This window comes from Hordeum vulgare, chromosome 6H (genome assembly GCF_904849725.1).
Source record: "Hordeum vulgare subsp. vulgare chromosome 6H, MorexV3_pseudomolecules_assembly, whole genome shotgun sequence".
Taxonomy (NCBI): Eukaryota; Viridiplantae; Streptophyta; class Magnoliopsida; order Poales; family Poaceae; genus Hordeum; species Hordeum vulgare.
Window position 1 is genome coordinate 22846289 of NC_058523.1, and position 15320 is coordinate 22861608.

At 45.3% G+C, this 15320-nt stretch overlaps 1 pseudogene; it reads right to left on the reverse strand.

Annotated features, from left to right (window-relative positions):
* Positions 1-5077: 5077 nt before the first annotated feature.
* Positions 5078-14452, reverse strand: LOC123404959 (annotated as a pseudogene).
* Between the last annotated feature and the right edge of the window lie 868 nt (positions 14453-15320).

Here is a 15320-nt window from a genome sequence, read left to right on the forward strand (position 1 = left end):
TAGATCGGAATCGCTGCGAGTACGACTCCATCAACCGCGTTCTAGCAACGCTTCCGCTTAGCGATCTTCAAAGGTACGAAGATGCTCTTACCCCTCTCTCGTTGCTGGTCTCTCCATAGGAAGATCTGAATATGCGTAGGAAAATTTTGAATTTATGCTACGTTACCCAACAAATGTACCGATCCCCAAAAGCGTAAGCTTGGACCAAAGACTATGGACTGCGTTAATTTGGGATACGCTAAGAATAGCGTAGGCTGTAGATTTCTAGTAGTGAAATCTGAGGTACCTGACGTGCAGGTCGGTACAATAATGGAGTCGAGGGATGCTACATTCTTTGAGGATATATTTCCCATGAGAGATATGCAAAGCACTTCTAGACAGGAATCTGAGATAACTCCTGAGCCTGCCATTCCTATGGAATACTATGAACAAACACATGATGAAAATCCCGAGGAGGATGACGAGGAAGCCCGTGGTAGGGGCAAGAGACAAAGGACTGCAAAGACCTTTGGTGATGATTGCTTCGTATACCTCGTGGATGATAATCCCACTTCTATTTCAGAAGCGTATGCTTCTCCAGATGCTGATTAGTGGAAAGCTGCGGTCCGTAGCGAGATGGATTCCATCATGGCTAACGGGACATGGGAAATCACTGATCGTCCCTATGGTTGCAAACCATTGGGGTGCAAGTGGGTGTTCCAAAAGAAGCTTAGGCCCGATGGTACAATTGAAAAGTACAAGGCTAGGCTTGTGGCCAAGGGCTATGCCCAGAAAGAAGAAGAATATTTCTTCGATACTTATTCACCTGTGGCTAGACTGACCACCATTCGAGTACTACTCTCATTGGCGGCCTCTCATGGTCTTCTCGTTCATCAAATGGACGTTAAGACGGCTTTTATGAATGGAGAGCTAAATGAGGAAATCTATATGCAACAGCCAGATGGCTTTGTGATAGAAGGTCAGGAAGGAAAGGTGTGTAAGTTGTTGAAATATTTATATGGTTTGAGACAAGCACCTAAGCAATGGCATGAGAAGTTTAATACAACTCTGACATCTGTTGGCTTCGTTGTTAATGAAGCTGACAAATGTGTATACTATCGCCATGGTGGGGGCGAAGGAGTTATATTGTGCTTGTATGTTGATGACATACTGATATTTGGAACCAACCTCAAAGTAATTGAGGAGGTCAAGTCTTTTCTGTCTCAAAACTTTGAGATGAAGGACCTTGGGGTGGCTGATGTTATCTTGAACATCAAGCTGTTGAGAGATGATGAGGGTGGGATTACACTTCTGCAATCCCACTATGTTGAGAAGATTTTGAGTCGCTTTGGATATTCAGACTGCAAAGTTTCACAAACACCATATGATCCTAGTGTGCTTATTAGAAAGTTTAAAGGCACAGCTATAGATCAATTGAGATTCTCTCAAATTATCGGTTCTCTTATGTACCTAGCTAGCGCAATGAGGCCTGACATCGCGTTTGCTGTGAGCAAACTTAGCCGGTTTGTTGCAAACCCGGGCGATGTTCATTGGCGTGTTGTTGAAAGAATTATGCGCTACTTGAAAGGTACTGCCAACCACGGGCTTCACTATACGGGATACCCATCGGTACTTGAAGGGTATAGTGATGCGAATTGGATCTCTGATGCTGATGAGATGAAGGCCACTACTGGGTATATGTTTACTCTTGGGGGTGGTGCTGTTTCCTGGAAGTCTTGCAAGCAAACGATCTTAACGAGATCGACAATGGAAGCAGAATTAACAGCATTAGACACATCTGGTGTCGAAGCAGAATTTCTTCAAGATCTTTTGATGGACTTACGTGTGGTTGAGAAGCCGGTTCCGGCTATCCTTATGAACTGCGATAATCAAACAGTTATTGTTAAAGTGAAGAGTTCAAAGGACAATATGAAGTCCAACAAACATATAAGAATGAGATTGAAGTCTGTCAGACGTTTGAGAAACTCTCGAGTGATAGCGTTGGATTACATCCAAACGGCTAAGAATCTGGCAGATCCCTTTACTAAAGGGTTATCACGTGTTGTGATAGATAGTGCATCGAGGGAGATGGGTATGAGACCCACATGATTTGCCATGGTAGTAACCCAACCTATATGATCAGAGATCCCGTGAAGTAGGACCTGGGAAAACAAGCTAGTGGTGAACTCAGGAGAGTAACTTTACTAACCCACTCCGTTGGAGATGCAATACTCTCGGATACTGTATGGTAGGATGACTACTGTCTTAATGTGTTCTAAGGCTTTATGTAAGGAAGATGCTGTCCTACAGAGCGATCTTTGGAGGAACACACCTATATGAGCTTGACTGCTGGTCACAATCTATGAAATTTGGGTGATCTCTAGTAAACTCATGAATAGGCCAGGAGTGTGACTAATATGCTCCACCTGAGGGGTCACCTTCGGCAGTCTAGTACTAGTAAGACTTGTGGTGAAGCTCCTTTACGCCAAACTGACAATTCAAGGCATAGTCCATTGTTCAGTTGTAAAGGGGTGTAGCTACTTGCTCTAGGTGAAGCTCAACCTTAACAGGTCTTCACTGAAATTCTGGTATATTAAAACAGTGATTGGAACGAGGGAACACGATGTGCCCTCGAGATCTGGTGGGGGATTGTTGAAATTGGTAGTGGGCTTTAGGCCCATTAGAGAATTTCAGAAAAATCTCCAAGGGCCCATGTAGGTGGTGGCATGACAAGGTGGTGGGAAGTTTAGTCCCACCCCGCTAGTGGAGGAGAAGTTGGACCCCTTTATAAGGGTCTCTCTTCCACATGCTATTGGAGAGTGAGAAGAGAAGGTGCCCTCGCGCACTCCTCCTCCGCCGTCTGCCTCGCCACGCCACGCCACGCCTCGCCACGACGCGCCGCGGGTTGCGCGAATGAGCCGAGCCGAGCTCATACCTACGCGCTTATTTTTGCCGGTTAGGAACGGAGAATACGTAACGAACACGGCACGATCCGAGACGTCGGATCGTGGGCTGTTACCGACTCGGACGTGGGTTCGGCCCACGTCTCTCCACCCAGCCGCCTTTATAAGCAGGCTATCGCCTACCCTAGCCGTCACGAGAATCAGATCGCATCTACCTCACGTGTTCGTTCCTTTTGCTGCCGCTGCCGCCGGCGACTCCGTCCCGTTTACCGCGTACACGGTCGACGGGAGAGCAGGCCTCCGAAACCCCGCCTCTGTGGTTCCTGTACGGGAGAGGGGCGATTAGGTTTTTGGGGAGCGATCACGCGACTGCTCGCCTCCGTCCGTCTGCTTCGTCTACGTCCGCGTCGCCCTCGTCATCGCCATGTCTTCACCAAGCGAAGCTGACCGTCTCGTCCGCGAGAAGGCCGAAGCCGAGAAGAAGGCGGCAGAGGATGTTGCCGCCGCCACTGCTGCTGCTACGGCCAATTGGCCGATCGGAGGGTATGATATGTTTATCTCTCTCCTGTTTCTGTCTGCACTAGTAGTACTGCCTATATGCGTAGATGTTTCTGCTATATGCGTATTACTTGCTAGTATACTCCGTGATCAGTATGTCATGAACCTAGTCAATGCCATGTTAGTAATTATTTCATGGATTAATCTACTCGGAAAATTGCCTATTTACTCAACATATACTAACTAGTAAATATGCCCGTGCGTTGCAACGGGAGAAAGAAAAATATTACATTTTCCTAACTTGATAAGCACGGCTCAAGAGCCTTATGCACTTCCACGTCCTCTATTTTAATACCGTGTCTCAGCATGTTGTCATTTATCCTCCTTCGCCCAGCTTAACCGAGAGTAGTTATGATGTTTAATTCATCATAATGCATCCGAATGTGATCAATCCCAACGAAATGATCTTGGTCACCACGTCAACACAAGAGAATGTTTAAAACTTTTAAAACCAATCTTGTCGATTTGCATGGATGGACCACCCTCCGTGAGTTACACATTGCACCTGGTTCATACACATTCCTCGTACTCCAACTCTCTTTTAAATTGTATATAACTTTTGAAATGTATAAATATTATTTTAAAAAGGCATGAACACTTTTTAAATCACGTGGCTTTTAAAAAATGCTTGAATACATTTTAAATTATAAGTGAAGGTTGTTCTATGAACATTGAGCTTGCTTGGTTCTCCTCACGTAGTTGTGTTGTGAAAGGAAGCCCCAATTTAGTTGTGTTTGATTTTTCTTGCTGTATCAAATCTGTTGACACATTATTGAATTTCTCGGTTGATTGCTCACCCAAATCAAAATTAAATATTTTATTATTTCTTCTGAGAAAAGAGCGTAAACTGGTTTATCTGTGATGTTCTCTGAACATTCTGCTTGCTGTGTGCCCCTTAGAGTTCCTCACGTAGGTGTGCTCTAAAAGGAAGCCCCAGTTTTTAGTCTCGCTCGACTATGCTATTCTCTTGATTTTTTGTATTAAATCTATTAACACATCGTTGATTTTCTCGGTTGATTGCTGACCCTGTTGGACCCTTTTTTATGATGGGGGAAAATGACTTGTTGCAGCTACAGTATGATGGAGTGAACACTGATACGATCCTCTGTCGTGCACGAGTATTTGCCACCGAACACAAACAGGTCAAGGAATCCCAGCATTTGTTTTCTCAAGCGCTTCCATTAGCCATGTAACTATAGAGTGTAGCGTCTGCGCCAAGCCCAGCTTCACGGAACTTGTCTACATAATCTTTGTTTACCTATGTGTAAGCACACGAGTGCAAAGACTCTTGTTATCTGTATTAGTAATATTATAATATGTTTAACAACTCTTGCTTTCTGGCAGATCACTAAGAGAGATGATAATAGACACTTCGAGTGTGGAGGGGTTACATATAGCTGCAAGAAAGTTTTGGCAACCCTTATTCAATCCCCCTATTTGTGCTGGTTAATACTATCTTAGCGAAGTGGCCTTGCAAAATCAATGTTTGTCCCTTCCCAAAAATCTAGGCAAAGCACATGTAAAAACATAAACATCCAGGCAATGCAACCATCAAAAGACTTGCGTTTCAATTACTATATGACAAAGATTGAGCATCACAAAGAAATATGCCGCCCTTTGGGCAATGGTAGCGCATATACGAGTTAAAAACAAGACTTACAGACCTGAGACATTCATATAAATTACACATGAGAAGAGAGAGCAAGTTGCTAAATGGCACCGTGTTTCTTGTTTCAGTAAACCCTCTCCATCGGTTTATGTTTGACCTGCCAAGGTGTCGATGAGGAGCCGGTAGTCCTCAGGCACCTCGGCCTGTGTCCTACACACGCAACCAGAGTAGGGACGTCTGCCTTCACATCCAGGAAAGCAGCGATCTGGAGAAGCAGGTGGAAATCAGAGATGCGCTTGACGAAAGGCAGATGCTTTGCACGATCCATGTGGCTCCTGAGCGCGCTTGCCGGTAGTGGAATTCCACGGTTTTCCACCGGAAATCCCGTCGAGAGCGGGCCCTGGTGCTTGGAGATCTTGACGGGCGCCAGGAAGAAGTCGTTGTCGACCTTCATGGTGTCCTTCCCTCCTGCAATCACCTCCTTGCGCATCTTGGACAGGCGGGGGTCGTCGGAGTCCTTGACCTCCGTCTCCAGCACGCCGTCCTTGAATAGCTTGACGCAGACCTCGCTCATCTGGAAGTCCTCGAAGTGCACGTCGGCCGAGCCGTCTTCCCCAACCTCCAGCTTCACCACGACGGTGACCCACTCCGGGATCCCGCCCTCTGCCTGCAGCTGGGCGGCCTGGACGACCTCGCTGTTGGACAGGGTGTACTCGTCCGTCTCACGGGACTTCCTCCCGACCGCATGCGTGAAGACGAAACCCACCCGGCGCATGACGAGCCCGTCGGCGATGGCGTCCATGCCGGCCTCCTCGTCGGCGTCCCGCATCAGCTGGACCACGTCCGAGGACCCCTGCTGTCGCGGCTCGTAGATGAAGTCGACCAGCACCTCCTTGGTCTCGGCGTCGACGCGGCCATAGAGGAACCCCGCATGCTTGATGACAAAGGCGAGCGACTCGGAGACGTGGAGCTAGAAGGTGTTGGCCGAGTCGCGGTCGAACGAGGCCGCGGAGCACAAGGGCGCCTCCTGGCGGGTGACCCGGATCTGGCGCGCGATGAGGTCGTCCATGGTCATCTTCTTGCTGAAGGAGCCGACGGCGGTGAGGGCCCTGGGCGGCGGCGGCTGGGAGGAGCGCGCGCCGGGCAGGTATGAGAGGTAGACGAAGGAGCCGTTGGCGAGCGGCAGGGAGGCGAGCGGGGCGGCCGGCTCGGAGAGGAGCGGCGGCTGCGGGGCGGGGAGGAGCAGGGACTGGTCGAGTGAAAGGCGGTACGCGGCGACAGGCACTGTAGCGCGCGCCTCGATGAGGCGCTGCAGGTTGCCGACCGTGGCGGCGGCCGCGTCCGGCACCATGATGCGGTCAGTTATGCCGGCCGCCGGCCAACGACGACGAGCGCCCCAGAAATGTTCCTCCCACCCCTTCCACCTTTTCTGCCACTGGATAAGGAGTGTGGGCGGAATTATTACATAACGTAGGGGTTAATTTGTAAAATTGAAACGTTTTTTTTAAATCCACTTACATAGGGACTGTGGGTTGAATACTCAGAAACAGAGGGACTTTTGTGCAAAAGTGACGACGACGTACGACAGAAGCAGTGCTTGCTTTATTATTAAAGAGAGATAAGATGTCATAAAGATATTTAGAACGCACATAATCTAAAAAATAATATGAAGCTCATCACAGTGGCTGATATCATACATGAGCATGCGTGTGATCTTACTTTTTGAAGAGCTTTTCGGGAAGTTGAGTGAGATGTTGCCTCTTCTCATGTAACAGAGCAAGACAAAAATACGTTTTACATGTCGTTCAGGAGCTGGACAAAAATAATACCATGGGATGTGGGAATCATGACGTTCTCTCTGTCAGATTGTTGAGGTCCTGTATAGAACTGTTCACGTTATGATAATCCAATTTTCATAAACACGACAGATTATGTTGTAGGTTATAAAAATTAAGTGATTAGATTATTAAAAACTCACAATCTACTCTATCTGAGATAAAACCAGATTATGGATTGCTAATGACTCATTATCTTTATAAAGTTGAAGGTAATTACTAATTTCTGCCACCACCACCTGATGTTTGCTGTGTATCCCTTGCAACGGCGCCAGAAATAGTTGTGTCGACGGCACGATGATTCCTTCAGCTACGGCTATGCCTTAAGGGACTTCCTAGACAAGTATGCAAAGGATTTCCCCCGTGGCCTTGGAGCCTTGCGTTGGTGTTCCCTCGAATCGAAAAGGGTGATGTAGCACAACAACGGTAAGTATTTCCCTCAGTTTGAGAACCAAGGTATCAATCCGGCGGAAGAATATCTCAAGATCCTGCACAAACACAAAAGCTTGCACCCAATGCTATGAAGGGGTTGTCAATCCCTTATAGATTGTTTGCCAAGTGAGAACTGAAAGCAACAAAGTAACAAAGCAAAGTAAAAGGAGAGATATAAACGATGAATGTGAATAGACCCGGGGGCCGTAGTGTTTACTAGTGGCTTCTCTCATGAAAGCAAGTAGACGATGGGTGAACAAATTACTGTCGAGCAATTGATAGAACTGTGCAGAGTCGTGACGATATCTATGCAATGATTATTTCTATAGGCATCACGTCCGAAACAAGTAGACCGATACTTTCTCCATCTAGTACTATTACTCCACACGTCGACCGCTATCCAGCATGCATCTAGTGTATTAAGTCCATAAGAACAGAGTAACGCCTTAAGCAAGATGACATGATGTAGAGGGATAATCTCAAATCAATGATAAACACCCCATCTTTTTACCCTTGATGGCAACTACTTGATGTGTGCCTTGCTGCCTCTACTGTAACTGGGAAAGGTCACCACATGGCAGAACCCAAAACCAAGCACTTCCCCCATTGCAAGAATCATAGATCTAGTTGGCCAAACAAAACTCAAGACTCGGAGAGACTTACAAGGATATCAAATCATGCATATAAGAAATCAACAAAGACTCAAATATATATCATAGATAATCTGATCACAAGTCCACAATTCATCGGATCTCGACAAACACACCGCCAAAGAAGATTACATCGGATATATCTCCATGAAGATCATGGAGAACTTTGTATTGAAGATCCAAGAGAGAGAAGAAGCCATCTAGCTACTAACTACAGACCCGTAGGTTTGAAGTGAACTACTCACGAGTCATTGGAGGGGCGATGATGATGATGAAGAAGCCCTCCAACTCCAAAGTCCCCTCCGGCAGGGCGCCGGGAAGGGTCTCCAGATGAGATCTCGTGGAAACGGAAGCTTGCGGCGGCAGAAAAGTATTTTCGAGGCTCCCCTGATTTTTTGCGGAATATTTGGGAATTTATAGGCCAACGACCTAGGTCAGGGGGCGGCCAGGGAGGCCACAAGCCTGCCCACCGTCGCCTCCCCCGTGGTGGCGGAGTGGGGGCTTGTGGGCTCCCTGGAGCCCACCTGGCTTGGCCCAAAAGCCCCGTGGACTTCTTCCGTTTGGGAAAAAATCATTTCGGGGGTTTTCTTCCGTTTGGGCTCCGTTCCAAAATCAGATCTGAAAAGAGTCAAAAACACGGAAAAAACAGGAACTGGCACTTGGCACTGAATTAATAAGTTAGTCCCAAAAATATATAAAAAGGTACATAAAAATACAAAGAAGACAAGATAACAGCGTGAAACCATCAAAAAATATAGATACGTTTGAGACGTATCAAGCATCCCCATGCTTAACTCCTGCTCGTCCTCGAGTAGGGAAGTGATAAGAATGAATTTTTGATGCTTTCATGCTACCTAGCATAGGTGTCCTCTGTAATTCCTCTTATGTGACGTGAATGTTCAGATCCATTAGATTCAAAACAATAGTTTTCTATTGACGTGGAAACAATAATAATTCAAGCAAAGTAGCAAAGTAATCATGAACTTTCAAAATAACGAGGCCAAAAGAAAGTTATCCCTACAAAAGCATATAGTCTGGCTATGCTCTATCATCATTGCACAACGAATTTAAATCATGCACAACCCCGGTATTGGCAAAGTAATTATTTCACACCTTTACTTTCTCAAACATTTTCAACTCTCACGCAATACATGAGCGTGAGCCATGGTTATAGCACTATAGATGGTGTGGAATGTGGTGGGGGTTGCAAGACAAAAAGGAGAAGATAGTCACATTAACTAGGCATATCAATGAGCTGTGGAGATGCTCATCAATAGATATCAATGTGAATGAGTAGGGATTGCCATACAAATGATGCACTAGAGCTACAAGTATGTGAAAGCTCTTAAAGAAAACTAGTGGGTGTGCATCCAACTTGCTTGCTCACGAAGACCTAAGGCAATTTTGAGGAAGCCTCTCATTGGAATATACAAGCCAAGTTATATAATGAGAATTTCCCACTAGCTATATGGTGGTGACAAAACGAGAGACTCACAATCATGAAGATCATGGTGCTCAAAATGCACAAGTGTGGAAAAAGTGGTAGCATTGTCCCTTCTCTCTTTTTCTCTCATTTTTTTTATTATTTTGGTGGGCTCTTTGGCCTCTCTTTTTTATGGGCTTCTTTGGCCTCTTTTATTTCCTCACATGGGACAATGCTCCAATAATGATGATCATCACACTTTCAACTCAAAACTTAGAGCAACTATGACTCTATATGGAATGCCTTCGGTAGTGTACCGTGGCAATGATCTAGCATGGCATAGACATCAATGGAAACATCATGCTAGCTATCTTACGATCATGCCATGGCAATGTAGACGTGGTGGCACATATCATGGTGGTAGTTGCATGGCAATATATCTCGGAATGACTTTGAAAAATCCATAGTAGGTAGGCATGGTGGCTGTTTTGAGGGAGGCTAATGGTGGGTTTTGTGCACCGGCGAAAGTTGCACGGCACTAAGAAGATAGTGATGGTGGAAGGTGAAAGTGCATCTAAACCATGGACTCAACATTAGTCATGAAGAACTCATATACTTGTTGCAAAAGTTTTATTAGTAATCGAAACAAAGCATTCGACGCATACTCCTAGGGGAAGGGTTGGTAGGTATAAACTATCGCGCGATCCCGACCACCATGCAAAGGATGACAATCAATATACTAATCATGCTCAGACTTCATCACATAGCAGTTCACCATACGGGCATGCTACGGGAATCACTAACTTCAACACAAGTATTTCTAGATCCACAACACCTTACGAGCATGACTTTAATATTACCATAACCACAACTCAAAACTAATTGAGATGAATCAAACTTCTCTAATTATTCAATGCACATGAAGGTGGAAGTTTTCGTATCCCTTTGAGTAACTACCCCTTTTGAGACTACTTTCAAAGCATAGATCCACTACCAAGCCACGCACCGCTGTGCTCTAAAAGATATAAGTGAAGCACACAGAGCAAAAGTATCTAGCTCAAAAGATATAAGTGAAGCATATGTGAGCTGAATTGTCTGCCAAAAGATATAAGTGAAGCTTGACAAAATCATGGTGAGTGCATGTATCTCTCTCTAGGTGTGCAGCAAGGATGATTGTGACACAAAAAAAAATACTCCTACGATACAAGATGCTCCAAGCAAAAACACATAACATGTGGTGAATAAAAATATAGGCCCAAGTAACGTTACCGATGGATTGAAGACGAGAGAGGGGATGCCTTCCCGGGGCATCCCCAAGCTTAGTCTTTTACAGAATCCTTGAATATCTTGGGGTGACTTGGGCATCCCCAAGCTTGAGCTCTTGCCACTCTTTATCTTTTTGTCCTTAAGAACTTCACCCAAAACTTGAAAACTTCAAAACACGAAACTTAAACAGAAACTCATGATAACATTAGTACAAGAAAGCAAACCACCACTTCCTTAGGTACTGTAGCAAACTTAAATTCTACGTGTGCTGATGTTGGGTTACTGTACTTTCAATCTTCCATGGCTAATACCCCCCGATACTATGCATAGTTTCATCAAAATAAGCAACCAACACAACAAAAACAGAATCTGTTAACAGCAGACCAGTCTGTAGCAATCTGTATGTTTCGTATAACTATGGTACTTCAAAAATTCTGAAAAATTACGAAAGTCTGAAGAATTTCTGTAGAAATCAGCAGCAAAAATAATGAACTCAAAAGCTCTTACAGAAAAAAAATGAAAATTCTTTTCGTGAGCAGAAACTTTCTGTCTTTTCCAGCGTGACCAAACGATCATCCCCATGACTAATCATAACGGTTTTGCTTGGCACAAACGTAAAAAGAAACACAAAAAACACAATCATAACAGAATTATGAAAGTGTGAAAAACACAAAACAGAAAGAAAAAGGATAGATTCGTTGGGTTGCCTCCCAACAAGCGCTTTTGTTTAACGCCCTTAGCTATGCGAAAGTGATGGAATCACGTATAGTCATCTTTGGTGCTCAAACCATAGGTAGCCCTCATCATAGATTCATAAGGCAATCTTATTTTCTTTCTAGGAAAGTGCTCCATGCCCTTCTTTAAGGGAAACTAAAATCTAATATTCCCTTCCTTCATATCGGTGATAGCACCAATAGTCCTTAGGAAAGGTCTACCAAGAATAATGGGACATGAAGGATTGCAATCTATGTCAAGTACAATGAAATCCACGGGTACATAGTTCTTATTTGCAACAATAAGAACATCATCGATCCTCCCCATGGGCTTCTTGACGGTAGAATCCGCAAGATGCAAATTAAGAGAACACTCTTCAGTTTCATGAAAACCAAGAGTATCACATAAAGACTTTGGAATCGCGGAAACACTAGCACCCAAATCACACAAAGCATTGCACTCATAGATTTTGATCTTGATTTTGATAGTAGGTTCCCACTCATCATGAAGTTTTCTAGGTATAGAGACTTCTAGTTCAAACTTCTCTTCAAGAGATTTCATCATAGCATCTACGATATGCGCGGTAAAGGCTTTGCTTTGGCTATAAGCATGTGGAGAGTTTGCAATGGATTGCATCAAAGAAATGCATTCAAACAAGGAGCAATTATCATAATTGAATTCCTTGAAATCCAAAGTGGGAGTTTCATTACTACCCAAAATTTTGACTTCTTCTACTCCACTCTCCACACCTTTATCACCAAGATAGGTGGACTCCGAATCATTGGGGCGTTTTTCAACCAAAGTGGATTCATATCCAGCCCCTCCATAAGTAGGTTTGACACGCGAAAACAAAGATTCAAGAGGAGACACACCAAGCACTTTAAGATCCTCGTGATTTTCATCACAAATTTCAGGTTTAGCTGCCATCTTATTGACTAAGGTAGCCTGCTTGTTAGAAATTTGGCCCACCAATTTTTCAAGATGAGCAAACTGGGAACTAAGTGCAAGGAAATCATTGGCAATATCATCAACCTCTTTATTCAAACAGACCAAAAAGGAATTTTGCTCTTTTAATTCCCTACGGAAGTAACTATTTTGGTCAAACTGTGAAGACATGAAACCTTTGACATTAGTTTCAATCTCCTCCAATTTTATGAAATAGTTTGGTTTTGCCATGAGGAAAGGTCTCTCACGAACAAACCTAAGAGCGGGCGGGCGAAAGGGAAAGGCAAAAAGCAAAAGAAAATGGAAAAGGAGAAAGGCAAATGAAAACGGCAAATGTGAAGTGGGGGAGAAGAAAACGAGAGGCAACTAGCAACAAAAGTAAATGCAAGAGAAGAGTTTGTGAGACCTACTTGGATAGATCTTGATTTCTCCTCCCCGGCAACGGCGCCAGAAATACTTCTCATGTTTGTTGTGTATCCCTTGCAACGGCGCCAGAAATAGTTGTGTCGACGGCACCAGGAATCCTTCAGCTACGTCTACGCCTTAAGGGACTTCCTAGGCAAGTATGGAAAGGATTTCCCCCGTGGTCTTGGAGCCTTGCGTTGGTGTTCCCTCGAAGCAGAAAGGGTGATGTAGCACAGCGACGGTAAGTATTTCCCTCAGTTTGAGAACCAAGGTATCAATCCGGCGGAAGAGTATCCCAAGATCCTGCACAAACACAAAAGCTTGCACCCAACGCTATGAAGGGGTTGTCAATGCCTTATAGATTGTTTGCCAAGTGAGAACTGAAAGCAACAAAGTAACAAAGCAAAGTAAAAGCAGAGATGTAAACGATGGATGTGAATAGACCCCGGGGCCATAGTGTTTACTAGTGGCTTCTCTCATGAAAGCAAGTAGACGTTGGGTGAACAAATTACTGTCGAGCAATTGATAGAACTATGCAGAGTCATGACGATATCTATGCAATGATTATTTCTATAGGCATCATCTCCGAAACAAGTAGACCGATACTTTCTGCATCTACTACTATTACTCCACACGTCGACCGTTATCCAACATGCATCTAGTGTATTAAGTCCATAAGAACAGAGTAACGCCTTAAGCAAGATGACATGATGTAGAGGGATAATCTCAAACCAATGATAAGAACCACATCTTTTTACCCTTGATGGCAACTACTTGATGTGTGCCTTGCTGCCCCTACTGTAACTGGGAAAGGTCACCACATGGCAGAACCCAAAACCAAGCACGTCTCCCATTGCAAGAATCATAGATCTAGTTGGCCAAACAAAACCCAAGACTCGGAGAGACTTACAAGGATATCAAATCATGCATATAAGAAATCAACAAAGACTCAAATATATATCATAGATAATCTGATCACAAGTCCACAATTCATCGGATCTCGATAAACACACCGCCAAAGAAGATTACATTGGATAGATCTCCATGAAGATCATGGAGAACTTTGTATTGAAGATCCAAGAGAGAGAAGAAGCCATCTAGCTACTAACTACAGACCCGTAGGTTTGAAGTGAACTACTCACGAGTCATTGGAGGGGCGATGATGATGATGAAGAAGCCCTCCAACTCCAAAGTCCCCTCCGGCAGGGCGCCGGGAAGGGTCTCCAGATGAGATCTCGTGGAAACGGAAGCTTGCGGCGGCAGAAAAGTATTTTCGAGGCTCCCCTGATATTTTGCGGAATATTTGGGAATTTATAGGCCAACGACCTAGGTCAGGGGGCGGCCAGGGAGGCCACAAGCCTGCCCACCGTCGCCTCCCCCGTGGTGGCGGAGTGGGGGCTTGTGGGCTCCCTGGAGCCCACCTGGCTTGGCCCAAAAGCCCCGTGGACTTCTTCCGTTTGGGAAAAAATCATTTCGGGGGTTTTCTTCCGTTTGGGCTCCGTTCCAAAATCAAATCTGAAAAGAGTCAAAAACACGGGAAAAACAGGAACAGACACTTGGCACTGAATTAATAAGTTAGTCCCAAAAAGATATAAAAAGGTACATAAAACATACAAAGAAGACAAGATAACATCGTGAAACCATCAAAAATTATAGATACGTTTGAGACATATCACCACCCTCCTCCCATTTCCTTCTCCACGCGTGCACGACCCTGACTCTTTCTTCCCCATTGCGCGCAGAACCCAAAGCTTTTCCTCCACCCCGCTGCTCCAACTTTAGGGCACCGCCAACGGGCCACTTCCCCTGAGACGTGCAGCCTAGGCAGAGCATCCTCCACTGGAGATGGCGTCGCAACAAGAGGAGGAGGCGGAGGAACTATACCCGTGGGTCAACCCTACGAGGAGGAGTCACCAGGTCGGTTCCCATCGCCAACCCGTCGATTTGAGCTTCGTCGACGATTGTAGTTGTTTCCCTGCATGTGGATTTGTCGATTTTGGAGGATTTGACCTCAATTCGCAGGCTTCGTTCATGGACCTCCTGCATTCAACGCCACAGATGTGTATGGAGAAGAGCAACAAGAGTTTGTAGCCGAAGCAACCCGAGGCGGTGGTCATGGCACTCATGGCGCCGACCGTGGTGCACGGGCGGGCCGCAATACTAACCGTGGTGGGCGCGCCGGAGTTGACCGTGCTGGGCATGATGGTGGGCGCTGTGGTGGTGGCCGTGGGGGGGTGCGACAGTGGTGGTCGTAGTGGCCGCCGTGGCCACGTCCCTGTACTAGGATCAGAGGAGGCAGTCATAGGTCAGGGTGCTGGACGTGGGCATGGCGTAGGCTGCAGCGGGCAGATCGATCGACCTCCAATCCCACCATCCTCTCTGCCGTATCGAGCACCCCATCCTAGCAGCAGTTTAATTGAGATTGGTGGTGTTCCTATTGCACAACATGAGCCACATGACTCCAACTTCAATGATGAGTATTATGATGGCGCTGGAGATGATGAATCGATAAAATTTCCTCAATGTTTAAATAATTTCTGCAATTTGTTCAATGTTTGAAATACATGATTACCTCTTTATCATGTTGCAAGGATTCTATAC